At 47.8% G+C, this 20,218-nt stretch overlaps 11 non-coding genes across 11 annotated transcripts; all 11 read right to left on the minus strand.

Moving 5' to 3' along the window:
• Positions 1 to 168: 168 nt before the first annotated feature.
• LOC141188779 (U2 spliceosomal RNA) lies at positions 169 to 359 on the minus strand. The gene has a single exon (XR_012262860.1). It is a non-coding gene; the product is annotated as a U2 spliceosomal RNA (small nuclear RNA).
• A 1,121-nt stretch (positions 360 to 1,480) lies between these two features.
• LOC141188780 (U2 spliceosomal RNA) lies at positions 1,481 to 1,671 on the minus strand. The gene has a single exon (XR_012262861.1). It is a non-coding gene; the product is annotated as a U2 spliceosomal RNA (small nuclear RNA).
• Positions 1,672 to 2,792: 1,121 nt separating this feature from the next.
• On the minus strand, positions 2,793 to 2,983 carry LOC141188781 (U2 spliceosomal RNA). The gene has a single exon (XR_012262862.1). It is a non-coding gene; the product is annotated as a U2 spliceosomal RNA (small nuclear RNA).
• Positions 2,984 to 4,102: 1,119 nt separating this feature from the next.
• Positions 4,103 to 4,293, minus strand: LOC141188782 (U2 spliceosomal RNA). Its single transcript, XR_012262863.1, has one exon. It is a non-coding gene; the product is annotated as a U2 spliceosomal RNA (small nuclear RNA).
• A 1,120-nt stretch (positions 4,294 to 5,413) lies between these two features.
• Positions 5,414 to 5,604, minus strand: LOC141188783 (U2 spliceosomal RNA). The gene has a single exon (XR_012262864.1). It is a non-coding gene; the product is annotated as a U2 spliceosomal RNA (small nuclear RNA).
• A 1,119-nt stretch (positions 5,605 to 6,723) lies between these two features.
• LOC141188786 (U2 spliceosomal RNA) lies at positions 6,724 to 6,914 on the minus strand. The gene has a single exon (XR_012262866.1). It is a non-coding gene; the product is annotated as a U2 spliceosomal RNA (small nuclear RNA).
• Positions 6,915 to 8,032: 1,118 nt separating this feature from the next.
• On the minus strand, positions 8,033 to 8,223 carry LOC141188787 (U2 spliceosomal RNA). Its single transcript, XR_012262867.1, has one exon. It is a non-coding gene; the product is annotated as a U2 spliceosomal RNA (small nuclear RNA).
• Positions 8,224 to 9,344: 1,121 nt separating this feature from the next.
• On the minus strand, positions 9,345 to 9,535 carry LOC141188788 (U2 spliceosomal RNA). Its single transcript, XR_012262868.1, has one exon. It is a non-coding gene; the product is annotated as a U2 spliceosomal RNA (small nuclear RNA).
• Positions 9,536 to 10,660: 1,125 nt separating this feature from the next.
• Positions 10,661 to 10,851, minus strand: LOC141188789 (U2 spliceosomal RNA). Its single transcript, XR_012262869.1, has one exon. It is a non-coding gene; the product is annotated as a U2 spliceosomal RNA (small nuclear RNA).
• Positions 10,852 to 11,972: 1,121 nt separating this feature from the next.
• LOC141184219 (U2 spliceosomal RNA) lies at positions 11,973 to 12,163 on the minus strand. Its single transcript, XR_012258995.1, has one exon. It is a non-coding gene; the product is annotated as a U2 spliceosomal RNA (small nuclear RNA).
• Positions 12,164 to 13,285: 1,122 nt separating this feature from the next.
• Positions 13,286 to 13,476, minus strand: LOC141188790 (U2 spliceosomal RNA). The gene has a single exon (XR_012262870.1). It is a non-coding gene; the product is annotated as a U2 spliceosomal RNA (small nuclear RNA).
• Positions 13,477 to 20,218: the final 6,742 nt, after the last annotated feature.

Raw genomic sequence — 20,218 nt, forward strand, 5'->3', positions numbered from 1 at the left:
TTGAACCAAAATGAGCTTGTCATCTGGCTTCTGCAACTTTTAACATGAAAAATCCAATGAGGAGAAGAAAAGCAAAGCCAAAGAGTCCATCCCAAAATCCGACAAACAAGCAAAATGAACAAAAAGCATTGAATCCAATTCTTTCTGATTTTAGAAACTGCATTAAAGAAGGGGTGCACCGGTCCTGGAGATACTGCAATACCAGGTCAATGCGTGGAGTGGACAGAGCAAGCTCTTTTTCCATCTCCCTGTTCTAAAAATCCATTTAATATATGGTCCCCAGATAGGGGACGTATCAGATATTAAACTGATAAGAACAGATACTACACTTGATCTTAGCCAAAAGGCCGAGAAGCGATAACCAGAATTGGTTTCCGACTACGGTGCCACCAAAGGATTCTGAAAAGTCCATTTGTGGAGATAACCACCTGGACTCCCGTTAAGAAGACATGCTGTCAACCTCTAGATCCCTCGCATGCCTGCACTTTTCGGCTTGCTGCTGCTGCAATCCACGCGTTTTAGATCTGCATAACTCCACCTCTTTTAGCACAGTACCCTCAACCCCCGGCTGTTCCCACCCGCCTCAACACCGTTGGAAGGGAGGAGAACCAATTAAGGCGGGGGGGGGGGTGGAACGAGCAGCTGTCTACCCTTAGCAGGAGGGTTGCTGATTAATTACCTCTCCTGCTGCTGCTGCTGCTGGCTGTCCAGCAGCAGACTGAAGGTGGCTGCTGCTGTGCGCAGGTATATAAAGGCTCAGAGCCTATTATGACACGCGCAGCCAGCGTTCCATTGCCACATTCCGTCTACTGCAGGCGGGATACCTGGATGGCTGAATGTCACTGAGAAGCTCACAGAGACCGCCATAAGCAACAGTTTAAAAGAATGCCACAGACTAATCAACCAAACTTTTTGGGTTGGTTTCTCTTTTATAGTCTGCAGGCATTAAATGAAAGAAGTCAGTGTTCCAGCAGAGGGAGACAACGTTTCAGAAAAGGCATTGTAGCAAACCAAAAAAGAAATTTTAAGCGCAGCAGAGTAACCAGCTCACATACCTGTTAGCTCAGGTGAGTTTAAAAGGCTGCTGTTGATAACAAGGGCATTTGCTAAATAGATGGTGTGTGTGCAACAATATACTGAAAGGTCAATTATATTGTGCAGCTTATCTCACCACCTGTAGTTATTTAGGTGAAAGCTCCAAAATGCTTGCCTAATATGTCTGTTTATCCAAAAGGAAGTATAGAGGGAGAGCTAGATAGATAGCATTGCATTACATTACATTACATGGCAATGCAATGCACAGTTGCTGAAGTTGAACCAAAATGAGCTTGTCATCTGGCTTCTGCAACTTTTAACATGAAAAATCCAATGAGGAGAAGAAAAGCAAAGCCAAAGAGTCCATCCCAAAATCCGACAAACAAGCAAAATGAACAAAAAGCATTGAATTCAATTCTTTCTGATTTTAGAAACTGCATTAAAGAAGGGGTGCACCGGTCCTGGAGATACTGCAATACCAGGTCAATGCGTGGAGTGGACAGAGCAAGCTCTTTTTCCATCTCCCTGTTCTAAAAATCCATTTAATATATGGTCCCCAGATAGGGGACGTATCAGATATTAAACTGATAAGAACAGATACTACACTTGATCTTAGCCAAAAGGCCGAGAAGCGATAACCAGAATTGGTTTCCGACTACGGTGCCACCAAAGGATTCTGAAAAGTCCATTTGTGGAGATGGCCACCTGGACTCCCGTTAAGAAGACATGCTGTCAACCTCTAGATCCCTCGCATGCCTGCACTTTTCGGCTTGCTGCTGCTGCAATCCACGCGTTTTAGATCTGCATAACTCCACCTCTTTTAGCACAGTACCCTCAACCCCCGGCTGTTCCCACCCGCCTCAACACCGTTGGAAGGGAGGAGAACCAATTAAGGCGGGGGGGGGGGTGGAACGAGCAGCTGTCTACCCTTAGCAGGAGGGTTGCTGATTAATTACCTCTCCTGCTGCTGCTGCTGCTGGCTGTCCAGCAGCAGACTGAAGGTGGCTGCTGCTGTGCGCAGGTATATAAAGGCTCAGAGCCTATTATGACACGCGCAGCCAGCGTTCCATTGCCACATTCCGTCTACTGCAGGCGGGATACCTGGATGGCTGAATGTCACTGAGAAGCTCACAGAGACCGCCATAAGCAACAGTTTAAAAGAATGCCACAGACTAATCAACCAAACTTTTTGGGTTGGTTTCTCTTTTATAGTCTGCAGGCATTAAATGAAAGAAGTCAGTGTTCCAGCAGAGGGAGACAACGTTTCAGAAAAGGCATTGTAGCAAACCAAAAAAGAAATTTTAAGCGCAGCAGAGTAACCAGCTCACATACCTGTTAGCTCAGGTGAGTTTAAAAGGCTGCTGTTGATAACAAGGGCATTTGCTAAATAGATGGTGTGTGTGCAACAATATACTGAAAGGTCAATTATATTGTGCAGCTTATCTCACCACCTGTAGTTATTTAGGTGAAAGCTCCAAAATGCTTGCCTAATATGTCTGTTTATCCAAAAGGAAGTATAGAGGGAGAGCTAGATAGATAGCATTGCATTACATTACATTACATGGCAATGCAATGCACAGTTGCTGAAGTTGAACCAAAATGAGCTTGTCATCTGGCTTCTGCAACTTTTAACATGAAAAATCCAATGAGGAGAAGAAAAGCAAAGCCAAAGAGTCCATCCCAAAATCCGACAAACAAGCAAAATGAACAAAAAGCATTGAATTCAATTCTTTCTGATTTTAGAAACTGCATTAAAGAAGGGGTGCACCGGTCCTGGAGATACTGCAATACCAGGTCAATGCGTGGAGTGGACAGAGCAAGCTCTTTTTCCATCTCCCTGTTCTAAAAATCCATTTAATATATGGTCCCCAGATAGGGGACGTATCAGATATTAAACTGATAAGAACAGATACTACACTTGATCTTAGCCAAAAGGCCGAGAAGCGATAACCAGAATTGGTTTCCGACTACGGTGCCACCCAAGGATTCTGAAAAGTCCATTTGTGGAGATGGCCACCTGGACTCCCGTTAAGAAGACATGCTGTCAACCTCTAGATCCCTCACATGCCTGCACTTTTCGGCTTGCTGCTGCTGCAATCCACGCGTTTTAGATCTGCATAACTCCACCTCTTTTAGCACAGTACCCTCAACCCCCGGCTGTTCCCACCCGCCTCAACACCGTTGGAAGGGAGGAGAACCAATTAAGGCGGGGGGGGGTGGAACGAGCAGCTGTCTACCCTTAGCAGGAGGGTTGCTGATTAATTACCTCTCCTGCTGCTGCTGCTGCTGGCTGTCCAGCAGCAGACTGAAGGTGGCTGCTGCTGTGCGCAGGTATATAAAGGCTCAGAGCCTATTATGACACGCGCAGCCAGCGTTCCATTGCCACATTCCGTCTACTGCAGGCGGGATACCTGGATGGCTGAATGTCACTGAGAAGCTCACAGAGACCGCCATAAGCAACAGTTTAAAAGAATGCCACAGACTAATCAACCAAACTTTTTGGGTTGGTTTCTCTTTTATAGTCTGCAGGCATTAAATGAAAGAAGTCAGTGTTCCAGCAGAGGGAGACAACGTTTCAGAAAAGGCATTGTAGCAAACCAAAAAAGAAATTTTAAGCGCAGCAGAGTAACCAGCTCACATACCTGTTAGCTCAGGTGAGTTTAAAAGGCTGCTGTTGATAACAAGGGCATTTGCTAAATAGATGGTGTGTGTGCAACAATATACTGAAAGGTCAATTATATTGTGCAGCTTATCTCACCACCTGTAGTTATTTAGGTGAAAGCTCCAAAATGCTTGCCTAATATGTCTGTTTATCCAAAAGGAAGTATAGAGGGAGAGCTAGATAGATAGCATTGCATTACATTACATTACATGGCAATGCAATGCACAGTTGCTGAAGTTGAACCAAAATGAGCTTGTCATCTGGCTTCTGCAACTTTTAACATGAAAAATCCAATGAGGAGAAGAAAAGCAAAGCCAAAGAGTCCATCCCAAAATCCGACAAACAAGCAAAATGAACAAAAAGCATTGAATCCAACTCTTTCTGATTTTAGAAACTGCATTAAAGAAGGGGTGCACCGGTCCTGGAGATACTGCAATACCAGGTCAATGCGTGGAGTGGACAGAGCAAGCTCTTTTTCCATCTCCCTGTTCTAAAAATCCATTTAATATATGGTCCCCAGATAGGGGACGTATCAGATATTAAACTGATAAGAACAGATACTACACTTGATCTTAGCCAAAAGGCCGAGAAGCGATAACCAGAATTGGTTTCCGACTACGGTGCCACCCAAGGATTCTGAAAAGTCCATTTGTGGAGATGGCCACCTGGACTCCCGTTAAGAAGACATGCTGTCAACCTCTAGATCCCTCACATGCCTGCACTTTTCGGCTTGCTGCTGCTGCAATCCACGCGTTTTAGATCTGCATAACTCCACCTCTTTTAGCACAGTACCCTCAACCCCCGGCTGTTCCCACCCGCCTCAACACCGTTGGAAGGGAGGAGAACCAATTAAGGCGGGGGGGGGGTGGAACGAGCAGCTGTCTACCCTTAGCAGGAGGGTTGCTGATTAATTACCTCTCCTGCTGCTGCTGCTGCTGGCTGTCCAGCAGCAGACTGAAGGTGGCTGCTGCTGTGCGCAGGTATATAAAGGCTCAGAGCCTATTATGACACGCGCAGCCAGCGTTCCATTGCCACATTCCGTCTACTGCAGGCGGGATACCTGGATGGCTGAATGTCACTGAGAAGCTCACAGAGACCGCCATAAGCAACAGTTTAAAAGAATGCCACAGACTAATCAACCAAACTTTTTGGGTTGGTTTCTCTTTTATAGTCTGCAGGCATTAAATGAAAGAAGTCAGTGTTCCAGCAGAGGGAGACAACGTTTCAGAAAAGGCATTGTAGCAAACCAAAAAAGAAATTTTAAGCGCAGCAGAGTAACCAGCTCACATACCTGTTAGCTCAGGTGAGTTTAAAAGGCTGCTGTTGATAACAAGGGCATTTGCTAAATAGATGGTGTGTGTGCAACAATATACTGAAAGGTCAATTATATTGTGCAGCTTATCTCACCACCTGTAGTTATTTAGGTGAAAGCTCCAAAATGCTTGCCTAATATGTCTGTTTATCCAAAAGGAAGTATAGAGGGAGAGCTAGATAGATAGCATTGCATTACATTACATTACATGGCAATGCAATGCACAGTTGCTGAAGTTGAACCAAAATGAGCTTGTCATCTGGCTTCTGCAACTTTTAACATGAAAAATCCAATGAGGAGAAGAAAAGCAAAGCCAAAGAGTCCATCCCAAAATCCGACAAACAAGCAAAATGAACAAAAAGCATTGAATTCAATTCTTTCTGATTTTAGAAACTGCATTAAAGAAGGGGTGCACCGGTCCTGGAGATACTGCAATACCAGGTCAATGCGTGGAGTGGACAGAGCAAGCTCTTTTTCCATCTCCCTGTTCTAAAAATCCATTTAATATATGGTCCCCAGATAGGGGACGTATCAGATATTAAACTGATAAGAACAGATACTACACTTGATCTTAGCCAAAAGGCCGAGAAGCGATAACCAGAATTGGTTTCCGACTACGGTGCCACCCAAGGATTCTGAAAAGTCCATTTGTGGAGATGGCCACCTGGACTCCCGTTAAGAAGACATGCTGTCAACCTCTAGATCCCTCACATGCCTGCACTTTTCGGCTTGCTGCTGCTGCAATCCACGCGTTTTAGATCTGCATAACTCCACCTCTTTTAGCACAGTACCCTCAACCCCCGGCTGTTCCCACCCGCCTCAACACCGTTGGAAGGGAGGAGAACCAATTAAGGCGGGGGGGGGTGGAACGAGCAGCTGTCTACCCTTAGCAGGAGGGTTGCTGATTAATTACCTCTCCTGCTGCTGCTGCTGCTGGCTGTCCAGCAGCAGACTGAAGGTGGCTGCTGCTGTGCGCAGGTATATAAAGGCTCAGAGCCTATTATGACACGCGCAGCCAGCGTTCCATTGCCACATTCCGTCTACTGCAGGCGGGATACCTGGATGGCTGAATGTCACTGAGAAGCTCACAGAGACCGCCATAAGCAACAGTTTAAAAGAATGCCACAGACTAATCAACCAAACTTTTTGGGTTGGTTTCTCTTTTATAGTCTGCAGGCATTAAATGAAAGAAGTCAGTGTTCCAGCAGAGGGAGACAACGTTTCAGAAAAGGCATTGTAGCAAACCAAAAAAGAAATTTTAAGCGCAGCAGAGTAACCAGCTCACATACCTGTTAGCTCAGGTGAGTTTAAAAGGCTGCTGTTGATAACAAGGGCATTTGCTAAATAGATGGTGTGTGTGCAACAATATACTGAAAGGTCAATTATATTGTGCAGCTTATCTCACCACCTGTAGTTATTTAGGTGAAAGCTCCAAAATGCTTGCCTAATATGTCTGTTTATCCAAAAGGAAGTATAGAGGGAGAGCTAGATAGATAGCATTGCATTACATTACATTACATGGCAATGCAATGCACAGTTGCTGAAGTTGAACCAAAATGAGCTTGTCATCTGGCTTCTGCAACTTTTAACATGAAAAATCCAATGAGTAGAAGAAAAGCAAAGCCAAAGAGTCCATCCCAAAATCCGACAAACAAGCAAAATGAACAAAAAGCATTGAATTCAATTCTTTCTGATTTTAGAAACTGCATTAAAGAAGGGGTGCACCGGTCCTGGAGATACTGCAATACCAGGTCAATGCGTGGAGTGGACAGAGCAAGCTCTTTTTCCATCTCCCTGTTCTAAAAATCCATTTAATATATGGTCCCCAGATAGGGGACGTATCAGATATTAAACTGATAAGAACAGATACTACACTTGATCTTAGCCAAAAGGCCGAGAAGCGATAACCAGAATTGGTTTCCGACTACGGTGCCACCCAAGGATTCTGAAAAGTCCATTTGTGGAGATGGCCACCTGGACTCCCGTTAAGAAGACATGCTGTCAACCTCTAGATCCCTCGCATGCCTGCACTTTTCGGCTTGCTGCTGCTGCAATCCACGCGTTTTAGATCTGCATAACTCCACCTCTTTTAGCACAGTACCCTCAACCCCCGGCTGTTCCCACCCGCCTCAACACCGTTGGAAGGGAGGAGAACCAATTAAGGCGGGGGGGGTGGAACGAGCAGCTGTCTACCCTTAGCAGGAGGGTTGCTGATTAATTACCTCTCCTGCTGCTGCTGCTGCTGGCTGTCCAGCAGCAGACTGAAGGTGGCTGCTGCTGTGCGCAGGTATATAAAGGCTCAGAGCCTATTATGACACGCGCAGCCAGCGTTCCATTGCCACATTCCGTCTACTGCAGGCGGGATACCTGGATGGCTGAATGTCACTGAGAAGCTCACAGAGACCGCCATAAGCAACAGTTTAAAAGAATGCCACAGACTAATCAACCAAACTTTTTGGGTTGGTTTCTCTTTTATAGTCTGCAGGCATTAAATGAAAGAAGTCAGTGTTCCAGCAGAGGGAGACAACGTTTCAGAAAAGGCATTGTAGCAAACCAAAAAAGAAATTTTAAGCGCAGCAGAGTAACCAGCTCACATACCTGTTAGCTCAGGTGAGTTTAAAAGGCTGCTGTTGATAACAAGGGCATTTGCTAAATAGATGGTGTGTGTGCAACAATATACTGAAAGGTCAATTATATTGTGCAGCTTATCTCACCACCTGTAGTTATTTAGGTGAAAGCTCCAAAATGCTTGCCTAATATGTCTGTTTATCCAAAAGGAAGTATAGAGGGAGAGCTAGATAGATAGCATTGCATTACATTACATTACATGGCAATGCAATGCACAGTTGCTGAAGTTGAACCAAAATGAGCTTGTCATCTGGCTTCTGCAACTTTTAACATGAAAAATCCAATGAGGAGAAGAAAAGCAAAGCCAAAGAGTCCATCCCAAAATCCGACAAACAAGCAAAATGAACAAAAAGCATTGAATTCAATTCTTTCTGATTTTAGAAACTGCATTAAAGAAGGGGTGCACCGGTCCTGGAGATACTGCAATACCAGGTCAATGCGTGGAGTGGACAGAGCAAGCTCTTTTTCCATCTCCCTGTTCTAAAAATCCATTTAATATATGGTCCCCAGATAGGGGACGTATCAGATATTAAACTGATAAGAACAGATACTACACTTGATCTTAGCCAAAAGGCCGAGAAGCGATAACCAGAATTGGTTTCCGACTACGGTGCCACCCAAGGATTCTGAAAAGTCCATTTGTGGAGATGGCCACCTGGACTCCCGTTAAGAAGACATGCTGTCAACCTCTAGATCCCTCACATGCCTGCACTTTTCGGCTTGCTGCTGCTGCAATCCACGCGTATTAGATCTGCATAACTCCACCTCTTTTAGCACAGTACCCTCAACCCCCGGCTGTTCCCACCCGCCTCAACACCGTTGGAAGGGAGGAGAACCAATTAAGGCGGGGGGGGGGGTGGAACGAGCAGCTGTCTACCCTTAGCAGGAGGGTTGCTGATTAATTACCTCTCCTGCTGCTGCTGCTGCTGGCTGTCCAGCAGCAGACTGAAGGTGGCTGCTGCTGTGCGCAGGTATATAAAGGCTCAGAGCCTATTATGACACGCGCAGCCAGCGTTCCATTGCCACATTCCGTCTACTGCAGGCGGGATACCTGGATGGCTGAATGTCACTGAGAAGCTCACAGAGACCGCCATAAGCAACAGTTTAAAAGAATGCCACAGACTAATCAACCAAACTTTTTGGGTTGGTTTCTCTTTTATAGTCTGCAGGCATTAAATGAAAGAAGTCAGTGTTCCAGCAGAGGGAGACAACGTTTCAGAAAAGGCATTGTAGCAAACCAAAAAAGAAATTTTAAGCGCAGCAGAGTAACCAGCTCACATACCTGTTAGCTCAGGTGAGTTTAAAAGGCTGCTGTTGATAACAAGGGCATTTGCTAAATAGATGGTGTGTGTGCAACAATATACTGAAAGGTCAATTATATTGTGCAGCTTATCTCACCACCTGTAGTTATTTAGGTGAAAGCTCCAAAATGCTTGCCTAATATGTCTGTTTATCCAAAAGGAAGTATAGAGGGAGAGCTAGATAGATAGCATTGCATTACATTACATTACATGGCAATGCAATGCACAGTTGCTGAAGTTGAACCAAAATGAGCTTGTCATCTGGCTTCTGCAACTTTTAACATGAAAAATCCAATGAGGAGAAGAAAAGCAAAGCCAAAGAGTCCATCCCAAAATCCGACAAACAAGCAAAATGAACAAAAAGCATTGAATTCAATTCTTTCTGATTTTAGAAACTGCATTAAAGAAGGGGTGCACCGGTCCTGGAGATACTGCAATACCAGGTCAATGCGTGGAGTGGACAGAGCAAGCTCTTTTTCCATCTCCCTGTTCTAAAAATCCATTTAATATATGGTCCCCAGATAGGGGACGTATCAGATATTAAACTGATAAGAACAGATACTACACTTGATCTTAGCCAAAAGGCCGAGAAGCGATAACCAGAATTGGTTTCCGACTACGGTGCCACCCAAGGATTCTGAAAAGTCCATTTGTGGAGATGGCCACCTGGACTCCCGTTAAGAAGACATGCTGTCAACCTCTAGATCCCTCACATGCCTGCACTTTTCGGCTTGCTGCTGCTGCAATCCACGCGTTTTAGATCTGCATAACTCCACCTCTTTTAGCACAGTACCCTCAACCCCCGGCTGTTCCCACCCGCCTCAACACTGTTGGAAGGGAGGAGAACCAATTAAGGCGGGGGGGGGGGGGGGTGGAACGAGCAGCTGTCTACCCTTAGCAGGAGGGTTGCTGATTAATTACCTCTCCTGCTGCTGCTGCTGCTGGCTGTCCAGCAGCAGACTGAAGGTGGCTGCTGCTGTGCGCAGGTATATAAAGGCTCAGAGCCTATTATGACACGCGCAGCCAGCGTTCCATTGCCACATTCCGTCTACTGCAGGCGGGATACCTGGATGGCTGAATGTCACTGAGAAGCTCACAGAGACCGCCATAAGCAACAGTTTAAAAGAATGCCACAGACTAATCAACCAAACTTTTTGGGTTGGTTTCTCTTTTATAGTCTGCAGGCATTAAATGAAAGAAGTCAGTGTTCCAGCAGAGGGAGACAACGTTTCAGAAAAGGCATTGTAGCAAACCAAAAAAGAAATTTTAAGCGCAGCAGAGTAACCAGCTCACATACCTGTTAGCTCAGGTGAGTTTAAAAGGCTGCTGTTGATAACAAGGGCATTTGCTAAATAGATGGTGTGTGTGCAACAATATACTGAAAGGTCAATTATATTGTGCAGCTTATCTCACCACCTGTAGTTATTTAGGTGAAAGCTCCAAAATGCTTGCCTAATATGTCTGTTTATCCAAAAGGAAGTATAGAGGGAGAGCTAGATAGATAGCATTGCATTACATTACATTACATGGCAATGCAATGCACAGTTGCTGAAGTTGAACCAAAATGAGCTTGTCATCTGGCTTCTGCAACTTTTAACATGAAAAATCCAATGAGGAGAAGAAAAGCAAAGCCAAAGAGTCCATCCCAAAATCCGACAAACAAGCAAAATGAACAAAAAGCATTGAATTCAATTCTTTCTGATTTTAGAAACTGCATTAAAGAAGGGGTGCACCGGTCCTGGAGATACTGCAATACCAGGTCAATGCGTGGAGTGGACAGAGCAAGCTCTTTTTCCATCTCCCTGTTCTAAAAATCCATTTAATATATGGTCCCCAGATAGGGGACGTATCAGATATTAAACTGATAAGAACAGATACTACACTTGATCTTAGCCAAAAGGCCGAGAAGCGATAACCAGAATTGGTTTCCGACTACGGTGCCACCCAAGGATTCTGAAAAGTCCATTTGTGGAGATGGCCACCTGGACTCCCGTTAAGAAGACATGCTGTCAACCTCTAGATCCCTCACATGCCTGCACTTTTCGGCTTGCTGCTGCTGCAATCCACGCGTTTTAGATCTGCATAACTCCACCTCTTTTAGCACAGTACCCTCAACCCCCGGCTGTTCCCACCCACCTCAACACCGTTGGAAGGGAGGAGAACCAATTAAGGCGGGGGGGGGGGTGGAACGAGCAGCTGTCTACCCTTAGCAGGAGGGTTGCTGATTAATTACCTCTCCTGCTGCTGCTGCTGCTGGCTGTCCAGCAGCAGACTGAAGGTGGCTGCTGCTGTGCGCAGGTATATAAAGGCTCAGAGCCTATTATGACACGCGCAGCCAGCGTTCCATTGCCACATTCCGTCTACTGCAGGCGGGATACCTGGATGGCTGAATGTCACTGAGAAGCTCACAGAGACCGCCATAAGCAACAGTTTAAAAGAATGCCACAGACTAATCAACCAAACTTTTTGGGTTGGTTTCTCTTTTATAGTCTGCAGGCATTAAATGAAAGAAGTCAGTGTTCCAGCAGAGGGAGACAACGTTTCAGAAAAGGCATTGTAGCAAACCAAAAAAGAAATTTTAAGCGCAGCAGAGTAACCAGCTCACATACCTGTTAGCTCAGGTGAGTTTAAAAGGCTGCTGTTGATAACAAGGGCATTTGCTAAATAGATGGTGTGTGTGCAACAATATACTGAAAGGTCAATTATATTGTGCAGCTTATCTCACCACCTGTAGTTATTTAGGTGAAAGCTCCAAAATGCTTGCCTAATATGTCTGTTTATCCAAAAGGAAGTATAGAGGGAGAGCTAGATAGATAGCATTGCATTACATTACATTACATGGCAATGCAATGCACAGTTGCTGAAGTTGAACCAAAATGAGCTTGTCATCTGGCTTCTGCAACTTTTAACATGAAAAATCCAATGAGGAGAAGAAAAGCAAAGCCAAAGAGTCCATCCCAAAATCCGACAAACAAGCAAAATGAACAAAAAGCATTGAATTCAATTCTTTCTGATTTTAGAAACTGCATTAAAGAAGGGGTGCACCGGTCCTGGAGATACTGCAATACCAGGTCAATGCGTGGAGTGGACAGAGCAAGCTCTTTTTCCATCTCCCTGTTCTAAAAATCCATTTAAGATATGGTCCCCAGATAGGGGACGTATCAGATATTAAACTGATAAGAACAGATACTACACTTGATCTTAGCCAAAAGGCCGAGAAGCGATAACCAGAATTGGTTTCCGACTACGGTGCCACCCAAGGATTCTGAAAAGTCCATTTGTGGAGATGGCCACCTGGACTCCCGTTAAGAAGACATGCTGTCAACCTCTAGATCCCTCACATGCCTGCACTTTTCGGCTTGCTGCTGCTGCAATCCACGCGTTTTAGATCTGCATAACTCCACCTCTTTTAGCACAGTACCCTCAACCCCCGGCTGTTCCCACCCGCCTCAACACCGTTGGAAGGGAGGAGAACCAATTAAGGCGGGGGGGGGGGGTGGAACGAGCAGCTGTCTACCCTTAGCAGGAGGGTTGCTGATTAATTACCTCTCCTGCTGCTGCTGCTGCTGGCTGTCCAGCAGCAGACTGAAGGTGGCTGCTGCTGTGCGCAGGTATATAAAGGCTCAGAGCCTATTATGACACGCGCAGCCAGCGTTCCATTGCCACATTCCGTCTACTGCAGGCGGGATACCTGGATGGCTGAATGTCACTGAGAAGCTCACAGAGACCGCCATAAGCAACAGTTTAAAAGAATGCCACAGACTAATCAACCAAACTTTTTGGGTTGGTTTCTCTTTTATAGTCTGCAGGCATTAAATGAAAGAAGTCAGTGTTCCAGCAGAGGGAGACAACGTTTCAGAAAAGGCATTGTAGCAAACCAAAAAAGAAATTTTAAGCGCAGCAGAGTAACCAGCTCACATACCTGTTAGCTCAGGTGAGTTTAAAAGGCTGCTGTTGATAACAAGGGCATTTGCTAAATAGATGGTGTGTGTGCAACAATATACTGAAAGGTCAATTATATTGTGCAGCTTATCTCACCACCTGTAGTTATTTAGGTGAAAGCTCCAAAATGCTTGCCTAATATGTCTGTTTATCCAAAAGGAAGTATAGAGGGAGAGCTAGATAGATAGCATTGCATTACATTACATTACATGGCAATGCAATGCACAGTTGCTGAAGTTGAACCAAAATGAGCTTGTCATCTGGCTTCTGCAACTTTTAACATGAAAAATCCAATGAGGAGAAGAAAAGCAAAGCCAAAGAGTCCATCCCAAAATCCGACAAACAAGCAAAATGAACAAAAAGCATTGAATTCAATTCTTTCTGATTTTAGAAACTGCATTAAAGAAGGGGTGCACCGGTCCTGGAGATACTGCAATACCAGGTCAATGCGTGGAGTGGACAGAGCAAGCTCTTTTTCCATCTCCCTGTTCTAAAAATCCATTTAATATATGGTCCCCAGATAGGGGACGTATCAGATATTAAACTGATAAGAACAGATACTACACTTGATCTTAGCCAAAAGGCCGAGAAGCGATAACCAGAATTGGTTTCCGACTACGGTGCCACCCAAGGATTCTGAAAAGTCCATTTGTGGAGATGGCCACCTGGACTCCCGTTAAGAAGACATGCTGTCAACCTCTAGATCCCTCACATGCCTGCACTTTTCGGCTTGCTGCTGCTGCAATCCACGCGTTTTAGATCTGCATAACTCCACCTCTTTTAGCACAGTACCCTCAACCCCCGGCTGTTCCCACCCGCCTCAACACCGTTGGAAGGGAGGAGAACCAATTAAGGCGGGGGGGGGGGGTGGAACGAGCAGCTGTCTACCCTTAGCAGGAGGGTTGCTGATTAATTACCTCTCCTGCTGCTGCTGCTGCTGGCTGTCCAGCAGCAGACTGAAGGTGGCTGCTGCTGTGCGCAGGTATATAAAGGCTCAGAGCCTATTATGACACGCGCAGCCAGCGTTCCATTGCCACATTCCGTCTACTGCAGGCGGGATACCTGGATGGCTGAATGTCACTGAGAAGCTCACAGAGACCGCCATAAGCAACAGTTTAAAAGAATGCCACAGACTAATCAACCAAACTTTTTGGGTTGGTTTCTCTTTTATAGTCTGCAGGGATTAAATGAAAGAAGTCAGTGTTCCAGCAGAGGGAGACAACGTTTCAGAAAAGGCATTGTAGCAAACCAAAAAAGAAATTTTAAGCGCAGCAGAGTAACCAGCTCACATACCTGTTAGCTCAGGTGAGTTTAAAAGGCTGCTGTTGATAACAAGGGCATTTGCTAAATAGATGGTGTGTGTGCAACAATATACTGAAAGGTCAATTATATTGTGCAGCTTATCTCACCACCTGTAGTTATTTAGGTGAAAGCTCCAAAATGCTTGCCTAATATGTCTGTTTATCCAAAAGGAAGTGACGCGCCCCTGGGCCTGTGTCGCGCTGCGGTGCGCACGCGGGAGCTTACCCGGAGCCGGATCCGTGGAGGGTTGTAATCTCGTGGCGGTGACCCGGTCCGTGCCCAGGGAGTCAAACTAGACGGCAGTCTATTAGTAGTAAATAGTTGATGACTACGCCACCCGTTGAGTGCAGCCAGGAAGCTGCTGCTGCAGGGCAGACCGCTGAGGCCGGTGGTAGGATTGTGCAGCGTGATAGTATAACCCCCAACGGGAGGGGTATGGCCTCAGGGCAGCCGACGTGGATGATGGGGGTAGCAGGAACCACTCAGAGACGGTACGGTGTAGTTCAGGGTCTTTACTGGTAACAACGACAGACCCTCCCGGAGTACTTGCTAGCAAACGGGGCCTGGTCAGTCTTTGAGCAGATGGGATCTCCCCTGGCCAGGCGTAGTTGTAGGCCTCCCAAACTGACTGTACTCTTCTGGCTACCTTGCTAGAAGCTGATGTAAGTAGCCCACGTCCCTGAGTGTACCGTGTGGTGCTCACCCGTATGGCCGGTGACTCGGGGCCTTCTAATGGCTTCCGCTCCACGATGGCGGTGCTGGTCCCACGCGTGTGACCGTGCCTTCGGGCTTCTGGGCCAGAGGACCTGAAATCCCCTGCCCGACGGATTCTGCTGCTGGGTAGGAGTTAGTCCCCACAGCCTCGGACTCCGGGTCCGGTAAAGAATCTTCTTAGTCAGGGCGAGCTCTGTAGCTGCCAGCCCCTGACTCCTTGTAACTCTGCTGTTTCCTATGCTGCTTCTCTTCTCCACTCTCCTTGTCTGACTCACCCTGCCTCAGCCCCGGGTTTATACAGGGGAAGTTCTTCCCCTCCCAAGACTGGGCAGGAGGTGTGGCATGCACAGGATCCCTGACCAAAGGACCTCCCACCTGCTCTCAGACATAATATCTCTATCACTGTGGCAACCAGACCCCTGTGGTGTCACATTCCCCCCTAGTGAAATTTAGTACTCCGGGACTAAACACATTTAGAAAAACATAACAAAGTATAACAATAACAATACTATAAGAAAAACACATAAGATGGTTACGGCGTGTCCGCAACCGGATGCAGTCTTTGAAGAAAAGCAAAGGTGTCCATTTCACCAACACAGGGAGACGTAACCAGGTAGGGGTCTGTCCTACCCCGAGTCCTTAACAGTCTCTAGTCCATCCTGGGTTACGCTCCAACTATATACAAGGATTCCCGGTAAATCCACCAAGGTTTCCTAAAAATAACTAGAAACACAAAATTATACACAAGCAACAAGACACAGAAAAACATAAATAAAACAATTTATACACTTTAAATTCTCCAGCGTGCGGGTAACTGGCCTCTAGTGGCCCGAGTGGACCTACGGAGCTGACTGTCTGGCCCTGAACTACAGGGTGTAGGAGCTGTCAAGGGTAAACTGGGCAGCTGTCTACCGGCTCTTTGTCTCACTAGGGGTACGGCAGGCTCACTATAAGCAGAGGGTTGATTCTCCTGTTCTGCTTGTGTGGAGTCTTCTGCCTCCTGGACCGGCTGTTCTTCCAGCTCTACCCGTTGCTCCGTAGGTTCTTGGGATGATGGTTGGAGGAAGGTGAGTACGGGTACCACAACTGCACCATTGACTTGAGTCCAAGACTGAGGAAAGTCCCCGAGCACGGTACTAACCATATCTTCCCTTTCTTCCACGGGTCGATGGTCTTCTTGTTCCTCTTCAGGGTTCCTCAGTTGTTCGGGACACTTCTTCAGGTGGTCCCGGGATACAATGGCTGTGGTTTCCCCTCCGTCTTTACTGATGGTACAGACCTTCGGGTTCTCGTGGCTTGAGGGCAGTACGGTGTACGGGTCCTTCTCCCACTGGTCGTCCAACTTGTGGAGCCGTCTCTTCCTCTTCAAGACCTGCTCTCCGGGTACCAGGGGAACAGCGGGAGCATACTGGTTGTAAGTTTTCTCTTGTCTTTCCCTAGCCTGACAGAGACTTCGCTCCACGCTCTCCTGTACTCTCCGGTACTGCTGCTGCCTCTCTGTGTCCCAGTCTGTTTCTGGTGAAGTGTCCTCGGGGGTCAGGACTCCCATTTCCAGGTCAACAGGTAACTTACCAGGTCTTGCCCTCATTAGGTAAGCCGGGGTACAGTTGGTGGAACCTACCGGGATGTGGTTGTATAGGTCCACCAGATCGGGCAACTTTTCAGGCCACAGACTGCGTTCTTTCAGGGGCAACGTTTTTAGAAGATCCATTACCACCTGGTTCATTTTTTCACAAAGTCCATTAGTCTGCGGATGGTAGGGTGTCGTCCTTATCTTCCGGCAGCCATACAGATTGCAGAATTCCTGAAAGACCTCCGCTTCAAAGGCAGGTCCCTGGTCCGTCAGCACTTGGTCCGGGTACCCGTGTGGACGGCAGAAGTGCTGCTGGAAGGCTCTAGCTGCTGTTTGAGCCGTTAAGTCCTTGACGGGGACGACAACCAAGAACCGGGAGTAATGATCCACGATGGTTAACGCGTAGACGTAGCCACTTCTGCTTGGGGTCAGTTTTACATGATCCAAGGCTACCAGTTCCAACGGTTGCCGGGTGACGATGGACTGCAGGGGAGTCTTCTGGCTGGCTCGGTCCTTCCTTCTCAGGTTGCACGGGCCACAATCTCTGCACCACTTCTCGATGGTTCCCCTCATGCCTACCCAGTGGAACCGCTCGCGCAGCAGGAACTCCAGCTTTTTCCACCCAAAGTGTCCAGCTCCGTCGTGGTATGCCTCCATCACCATGGCTGCGTCTCTTCGTGGCACCACTACTTGCCAGAGTAATTCATGCGTCCGGGAGTTAACCATTCTGCGGCACAACTTCCCTTTGTAAAGGAACAGTCGACTCTTCTCGGCCCATAGTTGTTTGGCTTCCTCCGGAGCGTCTGGTTCAAGGCGAGCCTCCGGCCGAGTCAGCATCTCCTTCACCAGTCGGACGGCAGGGTCGCTGTCTTGCGTTTCCGCCCAGTTGTAGTGGGGTAAGGGGTTCAACGTAGCAGCCTGCTTACTCCTTACCCGGTGGGAATACTGAATAGTCCCATGACGGTGGAACGCAGGGAGTTCAACTTCTTCCAGTCCCTCCGGATCTTCTCCTCCGTCCGGCAGGTTGGGCATCCTGGACAGGGCGTCCGCGTTGGTATTGGAGCGTCCTGCCCGGTATTTAATTGTGAACTCGTAGTTGGACAGACGGGCCATCCACCTCTGCTCCAGGGCACCGAGTCTTGCCGTGTCCAGGTGTGTCAGCGGGTTGTTATCCGTGTACACGGTGAACCGGGAAGAAGCGAGGTAATGCTTAAAGCGCTCAGTGATTGCCCATACTACGGCCAGGAACTCTAACTTAAATGAGCTGTAATTCTCGGGGTTCCTTTCGGTGGGTCGCAGTTTTCGGCTGGCGTAGGCGATTACTCGTTCCTTCCCCTGCTGGATCTGGGACAGTACGGCTCCTAGCCCGATGTTACTGGCGTCGGTGTAGAGGATAAAGGGCTGGCTATAATCCGGGTACGCCAGGATTTCGTCCCCCGTGAGGGCCATCTTCAGCTGGCGGAAGGACTCTTCTTCCAGCTCTTCCCATTTGAAGGGCGGCTTCTGGTTCTTGGCCTTCCGGGACTGGCCTATCAGGAGGTCCTGCATAGGTGCTGCCTTTTTGGTGAAACCGGGAATAAACCTTCGGTAGTAGCCTACCAACCCGAGGAACTGCCGCACTTCTTTTACGCTGGAGGGGCTTGGCCATCCCTTAATTGCGGTGATCTTATCGGGGTCGGGAGCCACTCCGTCAGCGCTCACCACGTGTCCCAGGTACTGCACCTTTGGTTTCAGGAGGTGACACTTGGAGGGTTTCACCTTTAGGCCGTAACTCGCCAGAGCCTCGAACACTTCCGCCAGGTGTTTCAGGTGGTCCTCATACGTCTTGGAATATACGATGACATCGTCCAGGTACAACAGGACCGTCTCGAAGTTTCTGTGGCCCAGACAACACTCCATTAGGCGTTGGAAGGTTCCTGGTGCGTTGCAGAGTCCGAACGGCATGCAGGTGAACTCGCTAAGTCCCATCGGGGTGGTGAATGCGGTCTTCTCCCGGTCCGCCTCTGCTACAGGAACCTGCCAGTACCCGCTAGTGAGATCCAAGGTAGAGAAGAAGTTAGCAGATCTTAAAGCAGCCAATGACTCCTCTATCCTTGGTAAGGGGTACGCATCCTTGTGTGTGATACGGTTGATTTTCCGGTAATCTACACACATCCTCATGGTGTTGTCTTTCTTTTTGACTAAAACTAATGGGGCTGCCCAGGGGCTACAACTATCCCGGATTACCCCAGCCTCCTTCATATCTCTAAGCATCCCCTTGGCGTGTTGGTAATGTGCAGGGGGTACGGGTCGATACCTCTCTTTTATGGGAGGATGATCTCCCGTGGGGATGCGATGTTCTACCCCCTTGACTCGCCCGAAGTCTAACGGGTGTTTACTAAACACTCTCTCATACTCTTGAACCACCCGATAGACTCCTTGTTTCTGATGTGAGGGAGTGGAGTCAGTACCCAAATGTAGTTGCTGACACCAGTCCTCCATGTCTTTCTTAGAGCCGTTACCTTCCTCCGGGTGAGATGGAGGCAAGGGTTCCACAGATTGTATAGAACTTTGATTAGTGGTATATAATTTGGCTAGCGTGGCATACCGGGGCAGGTACACTTCCCTCTCCCCGATATTTATTATGCGAATGGGCACCCTCCCATGGCGTACATTGACCACCCCCCGTGCTGTCAAAATGGTGGGCCTACTGTCTGAGTAAACTGGTTCTACCATTGCCTGGTAATCTCTACCTCTCAGACCAATAGCTGCCCGGCACCAAATCATCATTTCACTTTTTGGGGGCATGGCAATAGGAAAAGGGTCACACATTCTTACGCTACCAATCTCACCGCCGGAGAGTTCCACTTGTTGCCGTTGCATCAGTGCCCGGATCTCTTTCTGGAGTACCCGCTGCTCGCCGGAGCTGGCATTCTTGGCAACCTGCTGTAAAAGGAAAATCACCTCTGCAAGACAATTTTCAATTACATTAGTTCCTAGAGTTATTTTTGGGTGACTCTCATGTTTATCGATATCTACAATGATCAGTCCCTGTGCGGCCAGTTCGACTCTACCAATTTTGATGGTCACCTCTTTAAATCCGATCTGTGGCACGGGCTGACCATTGCTGGCGATGATACTCAAGTCGTCGTCGGGGTAGCGGGTAATATCCGAGTCATTCCAGTACTGCTTGAAGAGCACGTACGGGATGGTGGTGACCTGTGACCCGGTGTCCAGTAGGGCACTCATGGGAATGCCATCCAGTACCACAGGCAAGACTGGACGTCCTCCCACATATCTGTCGCGCCAGTTCGATGGGCCTGGTGATCTTTTTCCTGGGGGTTGGCCCTCTACCCCAGGTTGTGCCCGTTTAAAGAACAGTACCTTGCCATATGTCCGGGTTGATTGCAGCGGCGGCAGATGGGTCGTCCGTCCTCACTGTATCGGTCACTGGGTCTTCCTCTGGCCGGTGGGGTCCTCCTTGGTCGACGCCACGGGATGTCCTCCGGTCCGGATGCCAGCTGGATCTTCCCTGGGGTGGAAACCTGTAAAGACTGCACAGTTCGGGTTAGCGCAGCAACGCTCTTAGCTAGCTCTTGGACCTGATGGTGTAGGTCTGGAGCCGGGTCATTGTCCAAAGCCTGCGCATCAGCTGCCACAGGCCCTGCTGACAAGGGCGCCGCCTCCTGGTAGTAAGTGGTAGTGGGGCGTCTGTGGGTCACAACGCCACCTGGTGCCGGTTAGTTGGGCCACCAGGATGCTCACTTTTT

The sequence above is a fragment of the Phyllobates terribilis genome, unplaced genomic scaffold (genome assembly GCF_046119375.1).
Source record: "Phyllobates terribilis strain yellow unplaced genomic scaffold, ASM4611937v1 Scaffold_40__1_contigs__length_11209783, whole genome shotgun sequence".
Classification (NCBI taxonomy): domain Eukaryota; kingdom Metazoa; phylum Chordata; class Amphibia; order Anura; family Dendrobatidae; genus Phyllobates; species Phyllobates terribilis.